Source organism: Anolis carolinensis, unplaced genomic scaffold, assembly GCF_035594765.1.
Source record: "Anolis carolinensis isolate JA03-04 unplaced genomic scaffold, rAnoCar3.1.pri scaffold_8, whole genome shotgun sequence".
Lineage (NCBI taxonomy): Eukaryota > Metazoa > Chordata > Lepidosauria > Squamata > Dactyloidae > Anolis > Anolis carolinensis.
In genome coordinates, this window is record NW_026943819.1 from 28,269,332 (window position 1) to 28,288,921 (window position 19,590).

General features: G+C 42.8%; 1 protein-coding gene across 5 annotated transcripts in view; it reads left to right on the forward strand.

The window, feature by feature from the left end:
- nectin1 (nectin cell adhesion molecule 1) overlaps nucleotides 1-19,590 on the forward strand; it is a 258,697-nt gene that overhangs the window by 189,468 nt on the left and 49,639 nt on the right. The window lies entirely within an intron of this gene.

The following is a 19,590-nucleotide window of genomic DNA, read 5'->3' on the forward strand; positions in this document are numbered from 1 at the left end:
TCTCTCCTGACGTTTCTCGCAGATCTATGACAGGCAGACTCTGTTTGTGGCAAGTGTAGCAATTGGCCACCTTGCTTAGCACTGAATGGCCTTGCAGCTTGAAAGCCTGGCTGCTTCCTGCCTTGTCCAACAGACAGGAGTTCCTTCTCCCACCCTGGACATCACAGATATATAAACCTCACTTGCCTAGTTTCCGACAGGGCTGAAAAATTGGGAGTGGGAGGAAGAAATGTGAGTCATGGATCATATTTATTCCACCCTTGAACTTGGCGCATATATATATATATATATATATATATATATATATATATATATATATATAATATATATATATATATATATATATATACACATACACACACACACACACACACACACACACACAGTAGAGTCTCATTTATCCAACATAAACGGGCCATCAGAACGTTGGATAAGTGAATATGTTGGATAATAAGGAGAGATTAAGAAAAAGCCTATTAAACATCAAAATAGGTTATGATTTTACAAATTAAGCACGAAAACATGTTACACAACAAATTCTACAGAAAAAGTAGTTCATTACACATTAATGCTATGTAGTAATTACTGTATTTACGAATTTAGCACCAAAATATCATGATGTATTGAAAACATTGACTACAAAAATGCATTGGATAATCCAGAACGTTGGATAAGTGAGTGTTGGATAAGTGAGACTGTACTGTGTGTGTGTGTATGTGTATGTGTATGTGTGTGTGTATGTATGTGTGTGTATATATATATATATATATATATATATATATATATATATATATATATATATAAAATACACTGACCATGGTCAAAGTCTCATAAGAACACTGGCACACCAACGTATTTATGATGGGCATTAGGAAGGTATTAAGACATGCTCCATGGGCTTGGCTTGTTAGAGTCTGAGGTGTCTGACCAAGACATTTCTGCAGTTTCACTTCTTTAAATCTCGCTAGACTTTTCATTGAAAAATCCGGAATGATTAGAATGCATCTACACAATGTTTCCCTTCCCACTTATTGATGCGGAAAGTGTTGCAGGGGTGGCAAATCTCCTTGCCGAGCCCCACTTCCACCAGGACGTAATTCTGGGCTCCTTCTGTCACTGTGGATCATGGGGACGTGTCACTCAGTTCCCATGCCAGTGGCAGAAGCAGGGATGGGTCCTTCCGAGCGCCAGCTGAGGTCTTGTCCATCGAGGTTGCCTTTGGTGGGAAGGGGAGAGAGATGGACAGTGGCAGCAGAGAGGAGGGGGAAGTGTCCGGACAGACAGATGTGACCCCAAATCTGCTTGAAAGATCAACTCTGGAAGTACAAGATTATGGATTTTTTTTTCTTAGGTCAGGTAGCCTTTTTTGATATTTTCGAGTTGAGCACAAGAAGTTCCAGATTTGGATTTCCAACAGAGAATGCCCTATTCGTTAACATATAATGATGATGATAAAGATGATGATGATGATGATGAACCAAATGATTCATTGGAACTTATGCCTCACGTACCACCTCCCAGCAGCAAAGAACTGGTGGAACCACAAACCTGCAAAAGTCTTGGAAAATGAGCACGCAAAGATACTGTGGGACTTCCGAATCCAGACTGACAAAGTTCTGGAACACAACACACCAGACATCACAGTTGTGGAAAAGGAAAAGGTTTGGATCATTGATGTCGCCATCCCAGGTGACAGTCGCATTGACGAAAAACAAGAAAAACTCAGCCGCTCTCAGGACCTCAAGATTGAACTTCAAAGACTCTGGCAGAAACCAGTGCAGGTGGTCCTGGTGGTGATCGGCACATTGGGTGCCGTGCCAAAAGATCTCAGCCGGCATTTGGAAACAATAGACATTGACAAAATCACGATCTGCCAATTGCAAAAGGCCACCCTACTGGGATCTGCACGCATCATCCGAAAATACATCACACAGTCCTAGACACTTGGGAAGTGTTCGACTTGTGGTTTTGTGATACGAAATCCAGCATATCTATCTTGTTTGCTGTGTCATTATTATTATTATTATTATTATTATTATTATTATTATTAATTATTAATAATCCCATTCTATTTTTGGTGGGGTTCAAGGGGCTCTTTGATTTTAGGTGAACTATAAATCCCAGCAACTACATTTCCCAAATGCCAAGGTCTATTATCCCGAAACTCCACCTGTGTTCACATTTGGGCATATTGCGTATTGGTGCCAAGTTTGGTCCAGATCCATCATTGTTTGGAGTCCACAGTGCTCTCTGAATGTAGGTGAACTACAACTCCCAAACTTAAAAGTCAATGCCCACCAAACCCTTTCAGTATTTTCTGTTGGTCATGGGAGTTCTGTGTGCCAAGTTTGGTTCAATTCCATCGTTGGTGAAGTTCAGAATGCTCTTTGATTGTAGGTGAACTATTAATGCCAGAAACTACAACTCCCAAATGACAAAATCACCCCCCCCCCCCCAACACACACACACACACACTAGGATTCAAATTTGGGCGTATTGGGTATTTGTGCCAAATTTGGTCCAGTGAATGAAAGTACATCCTGCATATCAGATATTTACATTACAATTCATAACGGTAGCAAAATTATAGTGATAAAGTATCAACAAAAATAATGTTATGGTTGGGGGATCAGCACAACATGAGGAACTGGATTAAGGGGTCGTGGCATTAGAAAGGATGAGAATCTGCTGTAGAATCTGGTGGGGACGTAGCATAAGGTGCTTATGCTCTCCCACATGGTTGGATATTTCTTGTTCAATGCAAAATTTGTGCATTTAGTTTAAGGCTGTTTAAGGTGCAGTGAAATGCAAATGTCATGGCCCATGTGGTTGTGTGCATGCCTTTGACCATGCATATTTGGGCATCTGGTTGTGCGATGTTGCCATTTAATACAAGAGCTGTGTCACTTTTAATCATATGCTGGCAATGCCAATGTAGGATCTTGGCCACGGGATTTTGAGACAAGTGGAATTTCGGCTTTTGACAAGGCCGTGAGTGGGAGAATGTTTCAAATTGACATCCCCCTCCCCTTTAATAGGTTCCGAACAGCTGGTTCAATAAGGCTCGCCAATGCAAATGGAGAACAAAGACGCACAGATTGGTCTCAGGACTGGAAAGCACAGAAAGAGAGAGATTGAGTGGAGCATGCGCCTATCCGCCTGGTGCATGGGCTCACTGCAACACCCCCCGGGAATTGCTCCTTGTCGTTTCCCAGGCTTGTCTCTCTCTGCCGCTGAGCGATGATGGATAAAGCCATAACACGGGTTCTCGGCCACGCTGCCAAAGCTGCAGGGAGGTGGAGCGGGTCCCCTCGGAGCTTGGGTTTCCCTGGAACGAACAAGGAACAGGTGCACATCTGACATTCCCACAGAAGAGAGGTGGGTCTGGGAGCGGGGGAACAGGGGCTGCATCCACGACACACAAATGACAGCACCAGCTGCAACACAACCGCAGACCATGGCACATTTGCACACCAAAATCCTCATCCGATTGGTAGTCCCAATTAGAGTAGAGCCATTGGACCGATGGGATCTATTTGTTGCACCTCAGCACTGGTTCACCTTGCTCTTAACACACACCCCACCACAGCAGACTTGGTTTTTCCAGTTTATTGATAAAAGATAGCAAAATCGGGCCACCAGAACACTTCCCAAGTGTCTAGGACTGTGTGATGTATTTTCGGATGATGCCTGCAGATCCCAGTCTGGTGGCCTTTTGGAGTTGACAGATCGTAATTTTGTCAATGTCTATTGTTTCCAATTGCCAGTTGAGATCTTTTGGCACGGCACCCAATGTGCCAATCACCACCGGGACCACCTGCACTGGTTTTTGCCAGATTATTATTATTATTATTATTATTATTATTATTATTATTATTATTATTATTATTCAAGAAAACCACAAACAAAGCACCCCTGACAGAGGGCCATCCAGCCTCTGCTTAAAGACTTCCAAAGAAGGAGCCTCCATTGGACTCTGAGGCAGTGAGTTCCACTGTTGAGCAGCTTTCCTTACAGGCAGGAGGTTCTTCCTGGAATATTTTCCCTGTAATTGGAACCTTCATATTTTAGCTTACAGTTATTGCATGTGATCACTAAGCTTCCGGAGACAAATCTCTAGGTCCCCAGACTCAGAGCCATCCCTCCCTTGCAATTTGGAAGCACAGCCTGGCACCACCAGCACCCTCCTCCCTCGCCTTGCTCATTTGGGGAAAAGAGTGAGGCATCCTTCAATGTGAATTTCCAACTCGTTTCCTTCCATCAAGGTTTCTTTCGGAGGCCTCTGTTCTCCGCAGAGGCAGGCGGCTTGGCCGGTGTCCAAACAGCAGCTGGGATGGAAGGAGGGAGGGAGCTTGACCCGAATAGAGGGAGTCGACAGAGACTCTCCCTCCTCCTTCTCTCTCTCTCTCTCTCTCTCTCTCTCCATCTCTGTGCCATCATTTTTCAGAAAGGCTTCAGTGACACTCAGGGACAGAGGAACGACACGTTCTTCTCGTTCTAACATCAAGGAACCACAAAAATAGTGCTCCAAAAACCGGACGCATGATGGGAGATGACAGGATGGAACAAGAGTGCTGACCAGTTGAGGACAAAACTGCCTGATGTAAAAGTTACAGCAAATAGCTGGGATTGTATGGAGTGTACGTAGCGGCCAATCCATAATGGTTGCGCATATAGGACTACTGCTCATGTGACAACACATTAAAAGACATAGGGCAGAATGCGAATGCGTCACCCCTTATTACCATTGCCCATCGAATGTTACATCAAATGGTTAGGATTTTATGGAGTGTACGTAGCAGCCAATCAGTAATGGTTGCGCATATAGGACTACTGTGGATGAGACAACACATTAATGGACATAGGGCAGAATGCGAATGCACCATCCCCTTACACATTACCTCTGCCCATTGCGCACTGAAATTGTCAGCAATGCACATTTGGTATTCAGTATGTGGCTGCTCACTTTCCTTCAGTCGACTTTGATTTATGGTTTCCTATGAATGGGAGACCTCCAAGTCACCCTGTTCTCAAGGCCTTGCCAAAGTCTTGCAAACTCCAAACCATGGTTTCCTTGAGTGAATAAATCCCCTTATAATGCAGTAGTCTTCTAATATGTAACCTCATCTCCAAAATATGGCAGTCCCAGTTTAGTCATCTTGGCTTCTAGAGAGATCTCAGGTTTGTTTTAGTCTTGGGCCCATTGGTTGCCTTTATGTCTACACTATTCTTCTCCAGGACCACATTTCAAAAGTCAAAAATCAGAAACTCCTCAAAGCACAGCAGACAAAAAAATCAGTACAAGAAAACTGCACTGCAAACTAGCGCTGACAGCTGGCACAACAAAACATTGCATGGAAAGTTCCTTGACAAAATTGAAGGAAAAGCTGACAAGGAGAAGACCTGGCTCTGGCTCACAAATGGGACCCTGAAGAAGGAGACAGAAGGCCAGACCCTTGCAGCCAAGGAGCAAGCCATTAGAACAAAGGCAATTAATAATAATAATAATAATAATAATAATAATAATAATAATAATAATAATAATAGAAGACCTGGCTCTGGCTCACGAATGGGACCCTGAAGAAGGAGACAGAAGGCCTGACCCTTGCAGCCCAGGAGCAAGCCATTAGAACAAAGGCAATTAATAATAATAATAATAATAATAATAATAATAATAATAATAATAATAGAAGACCTGGCTCTGGCTCACGAATGGGACCCTGAAGAAGGAGACAGAAGGCCTGACCCTTGCAGCCCAGAAGGAAGCCATAAGAACAAAGGCAATTCAGGCCAAGATCGAAAAATCAGCTGATGACCCAAAATGCAGACTGTGCAAGAAAGCTGACGAAACCATTGATCATATCCTCAGCTGCTGTAAGAAAATTGCACAGACAGACTACAAACAGAGGCACAACTATGTGGCCCAAATGATTCATTGGAACTTATGCCTCAAGTACCACTTCCCAGCAGTAAAGAACTGGTGGGATCACAAACCTGCAAAAGTATTGGAAAATGAGTACGCAAAGATACTGTGGGACTTCCGAATCCAGACTGACAAAGTTCTGGAACACAACACACCAGACATCACCGTTGTGGAAAAGAAAAAGGTTTGGATCATTGTTGTAGCCATCCCAGGTGACAGTCGCATTGACGAAAAACAACAGGAAAAATTCAGCCACTATCAAGACCTCAAGATTGAACTTCAAAGACTCTGGCAGAAACCAGTGCAGGTGGTCCCAGTGGTGATGGGCACACTGGGTCTCAGCCGGCATTTGGAAACAATAGACATTGACAAAATTACGATCTGCCAACTGCAAAAGGCCACCCTACTGGGATCTGCGCGCATCATCCGAAAATACATCACACAGTCCTAGACACTTGGGAAGTGTTCGACTTGTGGTTTTGTGATACGAAATCCAGCATATCTATCTTTTTTGCTGTGTCATAATAAAATAATAATAATAATAATAATAATCATCATCATCATATAGATAAATAGATAAATAGATAAGATTGTAGTGGCATGGGATCTTCGATACTTTGTGGAACAGGACAGTTAGTTGATTTCCAATAGACTTCCTCCATGACATGTAAATAGAGGTCTCCAAGAGAACCTTCAATCAGTAATCCATCTTTCCCCGATCTCGTCCCTGGACACTTCTTCAGGGTGGGCTGAGTCGCTTGAGGGTTAATCCCTTCCTCTGCCTTCTCTCCGGGGACAGTTCTGGTGAGTGATTGGCTCCAGCTGCCCCTCTTTTATCTCCCCAATCCACCTTATCTTCCAGCCCCTCTTTCTCCCCCCTGACCATCGCCAGTCTGTTTATCTGGACTTCCCTGCGGAGAAAATTGCAAAGCTTCATACCTGTCAACCTGAATGGATCACCCATCACCAAGAGCTTCCAGATGGACCAGGCCTGGTTTTACTAACTTGGGTTCTCCAGGTGTTTTGGACTTCAACTCCCACCATTCCTAACAGCCTCAGGCCCCTTCCTTTTCCCTCTCAGCCGACTCTGGGGGTTGGTGCTCATCTCCATTTCTAAGCCGAAGAGCCGGCGTTGTCCGTAGACACCTCCAAGGTCATGTGGCCACTGGCATGACTGCATGGAGCACCGTTACCTTCCACCTATTGATCTACTCACATTTGAATGTTTTTGAACTGCTAGGTTGGCAGAAGCTGGGGCTAACAGTGGGAGCTCACCCTGACACCCCCAAGATCATGTGGCCAGCATGACTGCATGGAGCTCCATTACTTTCCCGCCGGAGCGGTACCTATTGATCTACTCACATTGGCATGTTTTTGAACTGCTAGATTGGCAGAAGTTGGGGCTAACAACGGGAGCTCACCCCGACACCTCCAAGGTCATGTGGCCAGTATGACTGCATGGAGCACTTTTACCTTTGAGTGATTATATTCCTTCTGTTTATGTGATTGTTTTAGTCAATTGTTATGTTTTGTTTTTGTTTTTAATTCTTATAGCGTTTTATAGTGTTTTCAGTGTTTTATTGTATAACGTTTTATGCTGATTTTATATTGGAAACCGCCCTGAGTCCCTTTCGGGAGAGAGGGCGGTATACAAATAAACTTTTACTTACTTGCTTACTTACCTTCCCGCCAGAGCGGTACCTATTGATCTACTCACATTTGCATGTTTTCAAACTGCTAGGTTGGCGGAAGCTGGGGCTAACAGCGGGAGCTTGCCCCGACACCTCCAAGGTCATGTGGCCAGCATGACTGCATGGAGCTCCATTACCTTCCCACCAGAGCGGTACCTATTGATCTACTCACATTTGAATGTTTTTGAACTGCTAGATTGGCAGAAGCTGGGGCTAACAGTGGGAGCTCACCCCGACACCTCCAAGGTCATGTGGCCAGCATGACTGCATGGAGCTCCATTACCTTCCCACCAGAGCGGTACCTATTGATCTACTCACATTTGAATGTTTTTGAACTGCTAGATTGGCAGAAGCTGGGGCTAACAGTGGGAGCTCACCCCGACACCTCCAAGGTCATGTGGCCAGCATGACTACATGGAGTGCCGTTACCTTCCCGCCAGAGCGGTACCTATTGATCTACTCACATTTGCAAGGTTTCGAACTGCTATGTTGGCAGAAGCTGGAGCTAATACTGGGTGCTCATTCCGCTCCCCGAATTCGAACCTGTGACCTTTTGGTCTGCAAGTTCAGCAGCTCAGCGCTTTAACACACTGTGCCACCAGGGCCTCAAATAAATAATAAATAATAATAAATAATAAATGTCTTAGTGTATAAGCGTTATTGCCATGTGATGCCCCGCTGCATTTCTCTGCCCGGCATCCCACTGTCTTGGCCCTCTCTGTTTACAAATATTTATCCGTCACATTTCTGTCCTCCCCTGACTTCAAGGATCTTAGGACAGGATATATGGGATTATCCGACTTGATCCTCACAGCAGCCGGGCAAGAAAAGTTTGGCCGGAGGCCGAGCCATACCTGATGCAGACAATCCATGACCAGCTCCCTAAACATTTTGCAAAAATACTTTGAGGCAGCTGTGGAGCGCAAAGCATTTGGCTGAAGCAGCAACACATACACACATGGCTGCTATTAGTCACACCACAGGGGAGCGGAGAAATAATGGCACAATATCTTCCGTACTGCCTCTCCCAGTATCCATTAGCCAATGAAGGCTTTTGGGAGTTGCATTCCAAAATAAACCCCAGATACTTTGGAAACTTCCTTGTTTAGTTTCTCCATATACTTCACAATCTCTAAGGATGCCTGCCGTAGATTTGGGTGAAAAATCAGGAGAGAATGCTTCTGGAACACGGCCTGGAAAACACACAACAACCCTGTGATTCCAGCCATGAAAGCCTTCGACAACACATCTTTGAATATACAGTAGAGTCTCACTAATCCAAGCCTCGCTTATCCAAGCCTCTGGATAATCCAAGCCATTTTTGTAGTCAATGTTTTCAATACATCATGATATTTTGGTGCTAAATTCGTAAATACAGTAATTACAACATAACATTATTGCGTATTGAACTACTTTTTCTGTCAAATTTGTTGCATAACATGAAGTTTTGGTGCTTAATTTGTAAAATCATAACCTAATTTGATGTTTAATAGGCTTTTCCTTAATCCCTCCTTATTATCCAAGTTATTCGCTTATCCAAGCTTCTGCCAGCCCATTTAGCTTGGATAAGTGAGACTCTACTGTATTTTGTGCACTCTTCCAGGCCTGTGCTTTGCATGGATCCATTTATTGTATTGACAAAAACATCTTTGTGCTGGCTTGTTTTTGTTTGCTTTCGTATTGGCTTTTTGATTTTTGCTTGCTCTTACAAATCACATCGGTGCATATTTTGATGTGTTTGTCTGAAGCCATTCAAGTAATACATAAATCCTGGAATTATTAATGCCTTTCCTTTATGTTGAGCCTGAGTAGCGAGGATTTGAGGAACGATCCATAAAGTTTCTACCAGAGAAGATTCTTCCCATCTCTCCTAATTGGATTGACATAAAAACGATAGCGGGTTCTGATCAAACCTGCTGGATTTATTCAATTCTCCAAAGAAGAACAGGACAAGGGACAACCAAGGGCTTTCGAAGGCCTTCATGATCAGAATCACTGGGTTGCTGCGAGTTTTCCAGGCTGTACAGCCATGTTCCAGAAGCATTCTCTCCTGACGTTTCACCCACATCTATGGCAGACACCCTCAAAGATTGTGAAGTATATTGGAAACTAGGCAAGTGGGGTTGATATATCTGTGGAATAATGTCCAAGGTGGGAGAAAAAACTCTTGTCTGAGGCAAGTGTGAATGTTGCAATTGGCCACCTTGATTAGCATCAAATAGCTTTGCAGCTTCAAAGCCTGGCTGCCTCCTGCCTGGGGGGAATCCTTTCCAGAGCCCTTGATGAATCAACCTGGACACAGGATATTATTAGAGAACACAAAAATGCTGGACAACTCTAACAACCGCCATGCCAAACTACACAGAAAAGCCACAGAAATCCACGAGCATGTGGATGATTTCAACAGTAAGGACAAAATCTGGCTACTAATATTTTTTAAAAAAACTCTAAAATCAGGATAGTAAATAAAGAACAACATTCAGAAAACGGGAATTCTAGGCAAGAAACAAACAGGGCCAGTTAACACCCCCCAACAAAGGAGTCCCCCAGGCAGGAGCAGCCAGGCTGTGAAACTGCAATTTGCCAGCTTGATTAGCATTGAATGGCCTTGTGGCTTCAAAGCTTGGCTGGGGAAATGTGTTGGAAACCTCTGAGGATGCCTGCCATAGATGTGGGTGAAACGTCAGGAGAGAATGCTTCTGGAACATGGCCATACAGCCCAGAAAATCTACAGCAACCCAACCAGGGGCTTCCTTGCCAGGTAGCCACCCTATACCTCGATCCGTGATATGTAAAAAAAAAATTGCAGGGAATATAGTTACAGTAGAGTCTCACTTATCCAACACTCGCTTATCCAACGTTCTGGATTATCCAACGCATTTTTGTAGTCAATGTTTTCAATACATCGTGATATTTTGGTGCTAAATTCGTAAATACAGTAATTACTACATAGCATTACTGAGTATTGAACTGCTCCAGTTTAATGTTATGGAATCCTAGGAGTTGTAGTTTAACAAGGCCTTTAGCCTTCTTTTCCAGTGCCTCACTACAGCTCCCATAACTCCATAGTAGGTAAAGGTAAAGGTTTTCCCCTGACATCAAGTCCAGTCGTGTCCGACTCTGGGGTTTGGTGCTCATCTCCATTTCTGAGTCGAAGAGCCGGCATTGTCCATAGACACCTCCAAGGTTAAGTGACCAGCAAGACTGCATGGAGTGTCATTATCTTCCCGCCGGAGTGGTACCTATTGATCTACTCTACTATAATATTGATAATAATATTGTAATGGAATACAATATTATACAGTAGAGTCTCACTTATCCAACTTTCTGGATTATCCAACACATTTTTGTAGTCAATGTTTTCAATACATCATGATATTTTGGTGCTAAATTCGTAAATACAGTAATTACTACATAGCATTACTGCGTATTGAACTACTTTTTCTGTCAAATTTGTTGTATAACATGATGCTTTGGTGCTTAATTTGTAAAATCATAACCTAATTTGATGTTTAATAGGCTTTTCCTTAACATATTTGCTTATCCAACATTCTGCCAGCCCATTTATGTTGGATAAGTGAGATTCTACTGTAGTTGTTCAGTAAGGCCCAGTATCTGCCGGAGACGTGTTCCCAAACTTTGAGTTGATGCACAAAACTATGGATAATAGTGAACCGTATTGAAGTAATATCATGTTGTTGGTTAAATCAAACCATAGATATCAGTCTTTTCGTACTGGGGGCATACTGTATTCATGAAACAAATCACCAAGCATGATCTAGCATGGATCAGACAAAGAAGTCATATGCAGATGCAAATATGCAGATCACTAATCCAGTTGATAGCCAATATCTTTCCACTGGGTTGAGGCCAATTATGAGTGTAGGAATCCTTCTATGGCAACAGTAAAATAGCAAAGGATACCCAACATTGAAATTTACCCACAACAGATGCCAGAGAAGAAGTTGGTCATGGGAAGATGTGCTGCATCCAACTGTTTGCAGCTGGACTACGAAGCTAAAAAGGGCACAAAGTAGGGTTTTAAAGTCTTTTCACAGCTGTCCGTAAGCTTGAGTTACTGCCAAAGTGGGGGAAACAAGGCTGGAGTAACTCAAACTAGTATTATAATTAGGTTGCAATGGAGAATAAAATAAAAGAATGCCATGTTTTAGACCATGCTTGGGAGGGGTGCGCTAATTAAATAGCCATTCGTTTGCTAAACAGTCACTTCCCAGGCTTGTGCTGCCGTGTGATTGACTTCCGTAGTTTTTTTTTAAAGTAATACATGCTTAATTGTGTTATTAATACAATGTATTCCAGGAAGCTGATGGGGGTCTCATAATTGGCATTTAGCTCAGATAGTTCCAGCATATTTAAGCATATTTTAGAGCATGGCGCCATGGGTTCCCAATTATCTCTGACCTAAAAACTTTGGAGAGGACCTGATTTTGAAGCAGTTACCTGAGGGGCAGCCATCGCCTTGCTTTTTCTCATCAGATTAAACCATCTCTCCCGAAATTCCTTAGGAAGATGATTGGGGTCTGAAAAAACAACTTCTTTTCTGGCAATGATTCACACAGAGAGAAAGTAGCAGCAGATGGATTCCATGTCAACGATGGTAGATCTACACTGCCATATAATGCAGTTCCAAACTGCACTATTTGGTCAGTGTAGACCAGAGGTTCTGGATAATAACACAGCCCAACTAAAAAAAAATATATCGTGGTATCTTCATTGTTATTTTATTTATTTATTTACAGCATTTATATTCCACCCTTCTCACCCCGAAGGGGACTCAGGGCGGATCACATTACACATATAGGCAAACATTCAATGCCTTTTAACATAGAACAAAGACAGACAAACATAGGCTCCGAGCGGGCCTCGAACTCATAACCTCCTGGTCAGAGTGATTCATTGCAGCTGGTTGCAGCTGGCTTGCTCTCCAGCCTGCACCACAGCCCGGGCCTTTTCTTGGGGTTCTTTGGGGTGCTGATTCAGAAAATTGCATTGGCTAGACCACATCAGTTCTAGATTATTAAATATGGTTTTCTGTGGGTGAGCAGATGGCAATTACTGGATGGCATTATGTTCTGTTTCAGAAACTAGAGCTAATGTGGTCTATCCAATGCAATTTCCTGAATCAGCACCCCAAATAAATAAATCGAATCTAAAGTTGTCCAAAAACTGATTCGTAACCTTTTTTGGTACTAATGTTGGAAAGTGGTCCCTGGGCAAAGTCGTACCTGGTTTAAAAAAAAGGTTGGCAACTACTGGTGTAGATTCATATAATGCAGTTTAATTGTTCCAAACTGGGCTGGGCAGTAGCCAGCTGCAATAAATCACTACTGACCAAGAAGTCATGGGATTGAAGCCTGGGTTGGATTGAGCTCCCGACCATTAATAGCCTAGCTCGCTGTTGACCTAAGCAACTCGAAAAACAGTTGCATCTGTTGAATAGAAAATTCTAGGTACTGCTTTATATGGGGAGGCTAATTCAAGTAATTTACAACGCCATAAAACTGCCAGCAGTGTGCAGAAAGGAATGAGAAAGTACCACCATCAAGGACTCGGTGTCACAAATAGACGGTGAAGCGGCAGCTCTCCCTGTGACCGGAATCGAGCAGACCCTCGTGAAGCTGGAAGCTAGAAAAATTTTAAATTGCCTCTGTGTCTGTCTATATGTTGTATATCTAATGGCATTGAATGTTTGCCATGTATATGTGCATATTAATCTCTTCGGAGTGAGAAGGGCAGAATATAATAATAATAATAATAATAATAATAATAATAATAATAATAATAATAATACTTTATTTATACCCTGCCACCATCTCCCCAAAGGGGACTCGGGGCGGCTTACATGGGGCCATGCCCAAAACAATACAATATAAACAGCATATAAAAGAACAACACATCACAACACAATCAGCAATACAATAAATAATAATATCCATTACAAAATAAAACAAGGAGACAATGAAAAACAAGGGCAGAATATAAATACTGATCCAGCCTGAGGTGGAGAAAAAAAACTCCTGATTTTATGTGGAGCTATCCAGGGTGCTGAACCAAAAAAACAGATTCAGCACCTTTGAGTGCATTTACACTGTAGAATTAATGTGTTTCGACACCACTTTAATACAAACTTTATTTGTACCCCATCCTATCTCGAGGCGGCTCACAACATGAATAAATAAATACAATATGATACATAAAAATGAAACAAACTGATAATAACACTCCAACTCAGTTTGCATGGCTCAATGGTATGAAATCCTAGGAGTTGCAGTTTCGTGAGGCACCGTCATTCTTTGTCAGGAAAGGTTGATAGCCTTCTAAAACTAGAAATGAGACTGATATTGAACCGTGGCAATTAAAGTGGTTCCAAACTGCATTCATTTTGCGGTGTAGATGTACCGCTAGTTCAGGATACAATTTGGAACAGGCCCATCACCTCGCAGTCAGTAGCGCTGTTCTCTGAGAGACTCCTTGATGCGAAGAACCACTTTGCAGAGCCTGATTGGATTTCCATGCCTGGATTGGACTCCGTTTCGGCAGGGATCGGTGGAGTTAATCCCCTCCAGCTCTCTCCTCCCGCTGCGATGTCTCAGTCCCCAAGTCCATTTTCTCTCTTTACGCTCATTCTCGTCCTGCTGATGTTCATGGAATTAGGACGGTATTCAAAGAGAAATTACAAGGAAAGGGCGCAGGAGGTCAAGTTGTATCCGGCGAGAGATTATTTTCTCCCCTATGCAGTGACTGCTTAATGGCTGAGGGCTTTCCCAGAAAAAGGGAAAGTGAAGAAGGCCTCATTGCACTCAATAGTGCCATACGGAATAGAGAGACAGTCCCAGGACTCCAATCCCAACCAGGAATGATCAGGGATATTTCTTCTTCCCAAGAGCCCAAGACAGGGCTGAGAATCTATAACTCTCCTGAGGGGCTTGTTGGGACACAGAGGGCGGAGCTAGGGAACAAGGCGGGGTCTCCCCACAACTGTGAGGTCCGGTGTGTTGTGTTCCAGAACTTTGTCAGTCTGGATTCAGAAGTCCCACAGTATCTTTGCATGTTCCTTTTCCAATACTTTTGCAGGTTTGTGATCCCACCAGTTATTTACTGCTGGGAGGTGGTACTTGAGGCATAAGTTCCAATGAATCATTTGGGCCACACAGTTGTGCCTCTGTTTGTAGTCTGTCTGTGCGATTTTCTTACAGCAGCTGAGGATATGATCCATGGTTTCGTCGGTATCCTTGCACAGTCTGCATTTTGGGTCAACAACTGATTTTTCAATCTTGGCCTTAATTGCCTTTGTCCTGATGTCTTGCTCCTGGGCTGCAAGGATCAGGCCTTCTGTCTCCTTCTTCAGGGTCCCATTCGTGAGCCAGAGCCAGGTCTTCTCCTTGTCAGCTTTTCCTTCAATTTTGTCAAGAAACTTTCCATGCAATCTTTTGTTGTGCCAGCTGTCAGCTCTAGTTTGTAGTGTGGTTTTCTTGTACTGGGTTTTGTCTGCTGTGCTTTGAGGAGTTTCTGATTTTTGACTTCAATCAAAGCAAGTCCTTCACTTTGCTTTACATATGCTGCCATTATTATTATTATTATTATTATTATTATTATTATTATTGACACAACGACGTTGTATGACACAGCAAACAAGATAGATATGTTGGATTTCGTATCACAAAATCACAAGTCGAACACTTCCCAAGTGTCTAGGACTGTGTGATGTATTTTTGGATGATGCGCGCAGATCCCAGCAGGGTGGCCTTTTGCAGTTGGCAGATCGTAATTTTGTCAATGTCTATTGTTTCCAAATGTCGGCTGAGATCTTTTGGCACGGCACCCAGTGTGCCGATCACCACTGGGACCACCTGCACTGGTTTCTGCCAGAGTCTTTGAAGTTCAATCTTTATTATTATTATTATTATTATTATTATTATTATTATCATCATCATCATCATCATCATCATCATTTTTATTATTATCAGGGTTGCTTCTGCCCAACTCTTCAACAAAACTGTGATGAGAAGCAGAGCTTAGAATAAATGCTATTTTTCAGGACTAGAGTTCCCAAAACCTTGCAGCCATCATTGCTAGTGGCCTTGCTCCCTGAAGAACTCTGCAATGTTGAGAGTTGTAGGCCAAACCTATGGGGTTTATTGCTCTTATAAATTACCCAAGATAGAATAGATGGGGTTCAGCACTTTGGATAGCTCCTTTAAAGTTAGTTGAGACTGTAATCTGGAGTTACTGCCTCTGCCTTTCACCTGAAAGTGCAGCAAAAAATACCAACTCTTCCTTTTCTTCTTTCCGTCTGTCCGTCTTTCTACTCAAAGATCTTGATGTGATGCAAAGGCTTCACAAGAAGACGGCATCCACCCCCTCCTTGCTCCTTACTTTACATGGGGTCTTTAGGGGTTCCATCTATCTTCCCAAAGTTCCCACTCATAGAGAATTCTTCGCCCAACACTCCTGATCCCCCGCAGCCCTGGGTTCATTGCTATCTCCTTCGTTGCTACAATATCTAATGTTGTCAACGGGACCGTATCGCATCGCTCTGGATGTCTGCTTAGGCCCAGCGGTTAAGTGAACTGTCTCAAAGCCGAAATATTATTTATGAGATAATGTAGTTTACAGGGAGAGAGACAGAGAGTGACACAGCCGGAGGAAAAGAGGAGGGGAAGGAGGACGTGGAGGGGAGAGAATGGCCTGGCATTGTGATGATAACTATTGGCAGCTTGCATTCAGGTTGACACCAGTCACGCGTATGGGGCTCAATGGGGGCCTTGGGGAAAGGCTGGGAGTAGGAGACTGAATGATGTTTTGGGGTGCTGTTGTGATGGAGAAGAAAGATAGGCTACACAAACATCGGCGGAGAAAAAAGTACGCTCCTGATCCTTATCTCTAGGATTGAGGGGAAAACCTGAACGTGACTTCTATTAGACGGCCGGGGCCAGGCTGTGGCGCAGCTGGCTAATAACCAGCTGCTATAAATCACTACTGACTGAGAGGTCATGAGTTCGAAGCCTGGGTCGGGTTAAGCCTCTGACCATAAAAAAAAAATAGCTCCGGCTTGCTGTTGACCTAGCAGCCCCGAAAGACAGTTGCATCTGTCAAGTAGGGAAAATTTAGGTACGCTTTATGCGGGATGCTAATTTAACTAATCTACAACACCATAAAACTGCTCACGAGGAAAAGAAGAGGAAGAACAGCCACCAATGGACGGTGAAGCAACAGCTCCCACTGTGGCCGGAATCGTGAAGCTGGAAAGATGTTAACAATGCCTCTGTGTCTGTCTAAAACTGAATGTTGTTTGTCTGTTGGCATTGAATGTTTGCCATATATGTGTTCATTGTAATCCGCCCTGAGTCCCCTTTGGGGTGAGAAAGAAGGGCGGAATATAAATACTGTAAATAAATAAATAAATAAATAATAGACAAAACACAGACAGCGTCCCATCACGGAAAAAGATATTCAAATGTATTATTTATTTATTTATAGTATTTATATTCCCCCCCTTCTCACTCCGAAGGGGACAAAAGTGTAAATCAAGTGTTTCTGCTGTTTTGCAAGTGTGTGTTTCAGCAATGAAACAGTTAACAGCAGGCCAGTTTGACTGACAGCCTGCTGTGACCTATGAGACATGATTTCCGGCCTTGGAGGTCGGAACTTCCTCCGGACTAAGGAATGTGCCTTCTTATCTCTGTTGAGCCGAGCCGAAGAATGCTGGCTTCGAGCGATGGACTTTGCTGCTTTATAAATATCTTTGTAAATATTAAATGTTTGAACTTCAGACTGCAGATGTCTGTGAGTCTGTACTGCTACTCAGAATGAGAGCAGCAGTCTGACATTGAAGAGGAATTGGTGAAGGGCAGAAATTCACCAATTCATCAGGGTGCTGGTCCGGAGCATGATTGATTGATAGTGTTTGAAGAAACCCACCCAACACGCACCCTGACCCCTGGCACTGATCTTGGGCCCGGGCTGTGGCGCAGGCGGGAGAGCAAGCCAGTGCAATTAACTGTGTGATGTATTATTATTGTTGTTGTTGTTGTTGACACAAAGACACAGTATAACACAGAAAACAAGATATATATTCTAGATTTCATTTCGCAGAATCACAAGTCGAACACTTCCCAAGCATTTAGGACTGTGTGATGTATTATTATTGTTGTTGTTGTTGTTGTTGTTGACACAAAGACACAGTATAACACAGCAAACAAGATATATATTCTAGATTTCATTTCACAAAATCACAAGTCGAACACTTCCCAAGCGTTTAGGACTGTGTGATGTATTATTATTGTTGTTGTTGTTGTTGTTGACACAAAGACACAGTATAACACAGCAAACAAGATATATATTCTAGATTTCATTTCACAAAATCACAAGTCGAACACTTCCCAAGCGTTTAGGACTGTGTGATGTATTATTATTGTTGTTGTTGTTGATGATGACACAAAGACACAGTATAACACAGCAAACAAGATATATATTCTAGATTTCATTTCACAAAATCACAAGTCGAACACTTCCCAAACGTTTAGGACTGTGTGATGTATTATTATTGTTGTTGTTGTTGTTGTTGACACAAAGACACAGTATAACACAGCAAACAAGATATATATTCTAGATTTCATTTCACAAAATCACAAGTCGAACACTTCCCAAGCGTTTAGGACTGTGTGATGTATTATTATTGTTGTTGTTGTTGTTGATGACACAAAGACACAGTATAACACAGCAAACAAAATATATATTCTAGATTTCATTTCACAAAATCACAAGTCGAACACTTCCCAAGCGTTTAGGACTGTGTGATGTATTATTATTGTTGTTGTTGTTGTTGTTGACACAAAGACACAGTATAACACAGCAAACAAGATATATATTCTAGATTTCATTTCACAAAATCACAAGTCGAACACTTCCCAAGCGTTTAGGACTGTGTGATGTATTATTATTGTTGTTGTTGTTGTTGTTGTTGTTGACACAAAGACACAGTATAACACAGCAAACAAGATATATATTCTAGATTTCATTTCGCAAAATCACAAGTCAAACATTTCCCAAGCGTTTAGGACTGTGTGATGTATTATTATTAATAATAATAATATTGAAGCTGGGAGGCCATCTGTCAGGGGTGCTTTGCTTGTGCTTTTGTTTATTTTATGTAATGTATTATTTAATTGTATTATGTTATGGTTTATTGTTTTGTCTTGGGCATGGCCCCATGTAAGCCGCCCCGAGTCCCCGTTGGGGAGATGGTGGCGGGGTATAAATAAAGTTTTATTATTATTATTATTATTATTATTTTGGAGCACAAAGGCAGAAGGAGGTTGGATTAAATGGCCCAAGGGGTCTCTTCCAACCCTCTTTATTATTTTTATTATTATTATGGTGATGATATGATGATGATGATGATTAACATTGAGGCTGTATTTGTTCCCGTTTTGTTTGTTTACTTCAAAATAAGGTATGTGCAGTGTGTATGGGAATTTGTTCACAGTTTTTGTAAAACTATAGTCCGGCCCTCCAACGGTCTGCGAGGCCGTTAACTGGCCCCCTATATAAAAAGTTTGGGGACCCCTGCCTTGGTGTATCCTTCCTCCCGCTTTGGGGATATTAGGCCCGGCTGTGCTTTGTTGTTGGCCTCGTCCTTCCTTGCCATGGCGATCGGATCCCTTTGGCCTCTGCGCTCCCACCTTGCCTTTTCATACGCTTTTTCCCCCTCTCCCCTCTCCTCCAATTATCTTTCCCTTTCATCACCACTGGAGCTGGAAGTACAAAGTACCAATTAGCTGGTTTTCAACTTTAATTAGCTTGGAAGGTAGAGCAAATTAAATCCTTTTATCATCGGTTTCAAAGCCCGTTCCCATCAAGCCGGGCCCCTCTCCATGCCCTGAGATTTGCCAGGCTTCCTCACATCCGAGGGTCATTCCTCGGCCTCTGTCCCAAATCTGGCACCACGAAGGG